The sequence below is a fragment of the Cephus cinctus genome, unplaced genomic scaffold (assembly GCF_000341935.2).
Source record: "Cephus cinctus unplaced genomic scaffold, Ccin1 Ccin1_scaffold0101, whole genome shotgun sequence".
NCBI lineage: Eukaryota > Metazoa > Arthropoda > Insecta > Hymenoptera > Cephidae > Cephus > Cephus cinctus.
Window position 1 is genome coordinate 2,798,492 of NW_014332838.1, and position 7,400 is coordinate 2,805,891.

The 7,400-nt window shown below is 36.6% G+C and overlaps 1 protein-coding gene and 1 long non-coding RNA gene across 5 annotated transcripts in view; one reads left to right on the forward strand and one right to left on the reverse strand.

The window, feature by feature from the left end:
• Positions 1-7,400, forward strand: part of LOC107274569 (tachykinins) — a 36,120-nt gene that overhangs the window by 10,568 nt on the left and 18,152 nt on the right. The window lies entirely within an intron of this gene.
• On the reverse strand, positions 4,877-7,399 carry LOC112495418. Of its 3 annotated transcripts, none has more exons than XR_003061896.1 (5): positions 7,351-7,399; positions 6,838-7,247; positions 6,356-6,488; positions 5,932-6,150; positions 4,877-5,825 (listed from the first exon to the last, which is right to left on the reverse strand). It is a non-coding gene; the product is annotated as an uncharacterized LOC112495418 (long non-coding RNA). The 3 variants fall into 3 exon arrangements; XR_003061897.1 differs by having other exon boundaries at positions 6,838-7,198; positions 7,351-7,394; XR_003061895.1 differs by lacking the exon at positions 7,351-7,399 and having other exon boundaries at positions 6,838-7,339.

Consider the following 7,400-nt stretch of genomic DNA (forward strand, 5'->3'; position numbering starts at 1 on the left):
CCCCGTTATTATGAAAAAACAATTTGTTAAATCATCTGTCTATTTTACACATGCTTTCACTTGATACCAGATATATTTTTAATAAATAAAAAAATTTTTTTAAATAATGATCATTGAGGTCTGAATCTACAGAAAATAATACATCTATTCCACATATAAAGAAAAGTTAAAAAAATAATGACCACCACGGAATACACATTCGGATTTGAAGTTTTCGATGCGAGAATAAAAAAAAAGCTAAAAGTGTAAAACCTCCATTATCCAGCATCGAGATTCCTCCATATTGATCCACAATTGGCATTAAAAAGAAAAATGAGATATCCAAAAAAATCATGTATAGTAAAATGAGAATTCTGCATACAGTTCTGCAGCTTGCACGACAGTGCAAGAAACATAGGAAAAAAAAAAATAATAATACGTCAATTAAAATTCTCTAAAAAAATTCCCCCATTCCTTTTACCCGTATCTAATGCGTACTGTCAATTTGGAAAGCGAAACGGAAAGCGAAAAAAAAGCAAAAGAGTAGCAACCACGTGAAAGTTACGGAATCAGAATAAAAGGGGTAGGATAAAAACAGAAATGTCGCATTAGCTCATGACAGTCAGGGTAGTTAGTAAGCACGTGAGAGGATCCAAGAGGGTCAGCCCCGGCGGCGTCATTTCTTACTGTTAAAGCTCCGCTCCCTCCTTTACTAAAGTCGAGCTTGCATAGAAGGCAGCGCAGTGAGATATTCATCCCATAATACAAATTTGTAGGTTATGTTAAAAAAAAAATTCAACTGTCCTCCTTACGTAGATTTGCTGCTAATTATTATCCTGCGACTGGAACGACGTAATTCAGTTGTACAAGACTTGGGTTCAGCATCTGCAAGAAACAATTAAGATTTACAACAATATAGGGTAAATAGGTAAACGGACATTTGAGGTTACGTCAATCGTACCTTTAGCATTGAAAAGTTGGGTCAGTGAAAAAGTTTATAATTATGTCCCACTGATTTATTTCTGTATTTTCTTAAAGGCCAAGGGATGACAGGGGTCCTTTCGTCATAGTCCCTTATTTGTTGGCTTGCTCCAACCCTTATCAAGAGACGAGAGTTTCAAGGTCATTTGGCTATTCACGTAACAAAACCACAACGGACACTCAATGATTGTCATTTTTATCTGCATTCGTAGAATTCACGTTCTGCCCCTTGTCTTCCCACAATGGAATGTATTTTGGTAGTGCAAGCTCCTTCAAGGTACACTACTTTATTGCAAGCTCGACCTTAAAAAGTGTGGATGGGTTAAGGGATGTGAATTTAATAAACATCAATGCCTGTTATACACTGGAATTGCTTTAGCTATCGTAGGATATTTTATAATGAATTCATTTAACAGCAGGAAAATTGCCGGACTGCGAAAGCTAAGACAAGAATGGTGAAAAAGTTGGTAGAAAAATTATTAAAATAATTTCAAGCTTTCAAGGTAACACGATGTTAACAAAAACTTTGAAAGAAGCTTAGCGCGAGTTATGATGACTACAGGAGCCTTACCGATAAGATACAGAGACATCGGACACCGGAGACCGAGGTGTCTTTATATGGAACGATCGAGAGGAAGGCAGTGAGAATTGACAGCTGAATCGAGCAGCATCACTCTTATTAATAATCATTTAGAATTAAGTTTATTTCGTAATCTTTTTAAAAAGTATAAATTCACATCGAACAACTTAATTCGCGTTCATTCTTTAATGTATACGTGGAATATTTACATATATAATAGGTCGTTTTAAAGGAAAATCGTGAGTCACTCTTCGATCGATCGATTGTATTAAAATAATTAATAAATAATATCTGAATACAATGCGTGACAGGTTAGGTTATACCTGTGTGAGATATATATATATATATATATATATATATATATATATATATCATATGTAATACGTTTGAAATTGAATACGTGAAACTAGAAATAGGTGTTAATTGTTAAGCGGTAAATCTGACAGGATTAATCTGATGAATCCAACTGCAATTCCTCATACTAAAGGATGCGGGCGGAAGTCGCGAAAAGCTTCCTCAGCTTTGCCGGAAGCTGGGATGAACTCTGTGGGTGGTGGGATAGGTTCTGGTTACTTACTTGCTAGATTGGAAGGGGATGGAGGGTGGAGACGTTGAAGGGATGATTCTAGGCTTGTTTGGAATTCAGCCAGGGAGGACGAAAGGGGGGGGGCTAGGGTAGTAGTCAGGGAGGAAAAGCATGTGGGTAGTAGTGGCAGGTAGAATATCAAAACGGTAATGGCAGTCCGCGTACTTCCGTTTCCGGAAGTTCAGCCCGGCACGTTTAATATCGGAAGCTTTTCGAAAAAAGGACATGTACAAGTCGCATTTAATTGCCCTCCTTAATCTTGCTGTCCGCCATAATTCGTATTAATGTTTTCTTAGGTCAACTGGAGCTTGTTTATTAATTTTTTGTTTTCATAATCATTTAAATGCATTTATTCCCTCTTTCAGTTTTAATACTGACTTATTATATTTTTATGAAAAATAATTTTACTTAATCCTTGTTTTTCAATTTTTTTATTTTTTCATGCAATGTTTACTGCTTTCTTTCCCTTGGACATTTTGAAACATAATACTTTACGCTGCTTTGCTCCCGCCGCTTTCCTTCTACCCTATTTTTGACTCCTATAGCGTTCGTTCTGGATTTTCAAGGGTAGCGGGGAATGGCAATCACTATAAACAAAATGAGGTTACGCCCGCGTTACGCAAAATTGTTATCACTGATAGGTGACAATTTTCACAATTTTCATTCCCATTGTACGTGCCGTCGGAATTATGGGTCTTGTCGCGAATAAATGAAAGTCTTTACCTATCTAATTCCCAACGTTATGCGCAAACAAGGTTTTCTGTATTGCAATAAAGTTCGCGATAGCAGTACAATTTTACGAATAAAATAATATATCTTATATACATATATAAGTGAACATCATACCCTATGTACTGTGACGTGATTTTTCGAATCACGGTCCCAAGGCGGCTCCGGTTACCGATACAGATAACGTTCTCGATTTCTGGTTCCCTTCGGGTCGCCACCCTGCTCAGAAGCTACGCTCTCGGGTTGATTCGTATAGTTATGTCAAGGCTCTCGTAAGATTTCGTTATTGTTCATTTGAGGTCGAGGTGCTCGAATCTGCCGTGGGGAGATAGTCTCGACGTACCGAGTTGCCCGGCAGAGGAGAGTACCGGACGGAGACGTCTCCACGGATCGGCAGAAGCCCGGGTGAAACACCGGCGCCCCAGTCAAGGAAAAGAATTACGTTACAGTAGATTGGTATGATACAGATATTTTAAAATTTGACAAAAAAATTATACTGCATACGATATCAACTTCCCCAAAATAATTCCTGAATATTCATTTCATAAGATTGAATAAAAATCACGGCGTTACGCTCTCTTTGTACAATGCATAGATATTAATACCGAAGGATTATCACAGATGGCGCGCGCTTCGTATAACTGTTTTGTTGCTCATCAAAATCATCAATGACCATTTTCAAAATTCAATATGTATATACCCTTGCTCCGTTTACAGTACGGCATTAACGGATTAACGGAATTCGATATTACTTGAAACAGTCTCTGGCTCCAGAACGTTCTAGAACCATTTGACATACACGATATCCTATTCCATTTACATATTACGATCTGCGCTTTGTTTAACAATACTTTCGCGCAGCAAACATATTACTTACACTATCTATCTAGCCTGCGTTACCTTGGCACCATACAATTCTATTTGAATGTCTCCTCCGCGAGTTACATCGTCGTCATTTTTAAATAACGGTGTGAATTTACTTAGTAGTTTCATTGCGACTATGTAATTCTCTCTCTATGTTGCGCTTCTGGCACTTCCGTTTCCGGAAAGCACTCCTGCGACCTTCTCATTCCAATTTTACATTATTACGTATTACCACAAGAAGCTTCAGCGTCTTTTTAATCCACCCTACTATACTAACCTCACCCCTATACAGGTGTAACATTTTCTAAAGTAACTCATGATCTTAACTTTGCGGGTCTTACAATTAGAGTCAGTTTTCCAAGTAACGCAATACTATTGTATGTAGCTCTTTTAATAAAGTTTTCATACTACAAGTTTAAAAGTTTCGACCTATACGTACGCACTTTTTAAAATTAATAGCAATTACCTAAGTACACCGTCGGCCATTTACCATCGATATGCAGATATTAGGGTTAATTTTGATATTTCTACATTTAAACGTCAGTATAGACGAACCTCCCCTGCTTGATGAATATTTAACCTTTCATTTATCTTTGGAGAGAAATATAAGGCTGGGAGCTTTCAGTCGTTGAGCTTTTTCGAAAGCTTCCCTGAACCTGAAAATTAGTATGCATTCTTCGGACTGTACTCCATAGGTTCATATGTGTATTCATATGAAATCTGGACCATCCACATTCTATAGCAGGACTAGCTGATTATTGATAACCTGGAGGGTGAATCATCCCCTAAGCCCAGCCTGGCCCAAGCGTGATGAAGAATAGGAAATATTGGTGGAGTTGCTGGAAATTACCTCGGGGAGTGCAGAGCGTACAGAATCACTTTCATCGTTTCTTTTTCTTTTTGTCTATGCTTTTTTTTTACCAGCATCCGTTTGGTGTTTCCTGTAAAATTTTTAGATCGATGACGACGAGGAAATGAATGTATGTGAACAAGATTATTTTAAATGATAAAACTGTATTTTAATTCAAATTATATGACTTTGACGGTAAATTTGTATCTGACACGTGAAAAATTATTGGTCTTGTAACTCTGTGCTTTTTATTAATATGATTTATAATACGTTGAAAAATACACGTTCGATGTTTTAGGATATTACGTTATGACTGATTGAAAAAAAGTGGGGGTTACGTAAGACTCAAGGTAGTTTTGCCTTAAAAATGTATAAATACTTATATACGATTTGAAAAGACAAAATTGAAAGGCTGTAAGCTCTAGAAAATATTTTCCCCTTGGGTTAATGGAGTTTCATATTGCAGTTGCATGTGAAATTGTGTTGGGGTTTATTATGTGGATTTTTATTCCTTTGGCTTTTATTCGCCATCGCTGCATCTTAAAGCACCTATGTATGTTCACAGGTGTGTTAATTTACGTTCGTGTTCATTTCGCAAAGCCAGAGGAAGTCTTGGTCACAATTGAATATCACAGTTGTTGAAAATTGTATGGAAATATCCTTTTTCTATTTTTTAAAATTTGCTTTTACGTTTTTTTTTTCTTTTTTTGTAACGTAGGTACACTCTTATGTTATCCAGTCACTCCTCACGGGACATGTCAATTAGCTCCCCAGTGACTAATCCCTAATTAACAGGGTTTTTGCCAATTCTGTAAACTCGCCTGCGTTTGCACTTCCAACTTTGTCCTAACGAGTAGCGTGACTTTTTCCCATCATACATCGTCAACCAATAGGTTTAATCAGAGACAGAGATACCTGTGATTATTTAATGACTTTTTTTCCATTTCCTTTTTTTACCCAAACAATTGAAAACAACATAAAGAGACGAGCCCATGAATTATTTAGTTTTCTTAATACAATCTTTTTCCATCTTCATCGCGTTTCCTCGTTTTCTTATTAAATATGTCTCACCGGATTTGATTTTTTATTTATTAATGTTTCATCATATTTTTTTTTATATGCCTAACAATATTTTCCTCTGTCTCTCATACTGGCTGGGTTTTCTATCTTGAATCTTTGAAAATGTGACAAAATTAAGGTAGATTATTTGTCTACCTATGAAGCGTTCATAAAGTTGATCCTTTGAGTTTTGCACTCTGTGTAGAGAAACATGCTATAGTGCTTACAGGAAAATTACGTAAAATGGAAATACTGTGTTTCGGTGATGATCCGCTGATTAATTTAAATTACGGCAATCCTTACCCAAGAAAGTCCAATGGCAGGGATGAGTTTCACCAGTATAGATAGTTAATAGTTGAGCGGAAGAAGCGATTTTGAATGCCAATTGAGCCTAACCGAAATTCAACGGAAGGTCGATCCATGAAAACGTTCAATAGATTTCCACAGTCTATATGAACTTCCGGTCGGATGTATTCGCATCCTGTTTTGCGCTCCTTGGAAATTTCCATAGCTCGAGTGTTTCTAGAAGCAATAAATGCCTTTGTATTTTCATAGCTAATGCCTTAACGTCTGTACTGATTACTCAAACTTTAAATATAAAACAAAATCAATGAAAACACTAATAATTAAAGTATTTAAAAAAAAACAATATTATTTTTCAATTTAAGCTGAGATTACTTTTTTTTTTTAAAGGGAATAGTATCAAAAGATTTTTTGTCTCTCTTACCTTCTGCACTTCAAAATCCAATATATTCGAATAGCTAAAATTCCCTCTGTAATTTGACTCGGTCGTATTCTATTCCAAAATTTCATTCGTATTTCAAATGTGCAGGGTCAGCATATCGAATTTGATCTGTTCACTGTTCAAAATAAAAAATTAGTATTATAAATACTCCAACCAAAATATTTAATCTAATAAAATAAACGCGTTTTCGCGGAAATAATTGATATTAAGTGAGAAGAATATTAATTCGACAGAGGTGCCCTCTGTTGGCCGTTGTTGACACTAACAAATTATCGTCAGTTTTCTTCCGCATAGTTAGCCTTCTATTGTTTCTCTTTGATTCGTGCTCTACCAGTACATGAATACTGAGAGGGCTAGCTAAGCTGTACCGTTACAATACATTATTTCGAATTTAATCCTACGTTTTACAAAATCTCTATCAGGGCTCTTTATACTAAATTTCATCCAGTGCCGTGGACTCTCACCTGCCTGCCTTCTTATATTTCGCTTCGTTGGAAGGTTAAGATCATCTAACGAACGGTGGGTAGGGACCTGTCAAAATGATCGTAACTTTGACAGTCACTGTTATAGCCGGCAATGTGCATGAGGTCGACATTTTCCATTATTGAATCGTCAAGGGATTGATTTGGGCGGGAAACGAAAGCGATTCGAATCCAATCGAATTCGTACGGAAGGTTAAAGCCCTTCTAATCCTCTTAAAGCTCAACGGTGAACCCACCCTTAGCTTAACGTAATATCATAAGACATTTATTTATCACGTTACATTCGACAATCTCGTTCTCGTCTTGACTGCCATACATATTCAAATCCGTTTCTCTACCAAATCTTGAATAAAATTAAATGGAACTGTGTTGGCGAGGGGAACTGGGGAATACTTGCGTGGAGGGAAAGATATGTGAAAAATAATAAGTCTCACACGTTATAATATATTGATACATGATCAAAACATATCAAAAAAAAAAAAGAAACCCATATACCTTGGAAAGGGTGGACTTTGCGTACTTTCAATGCCACTCCCCCCCCCCCC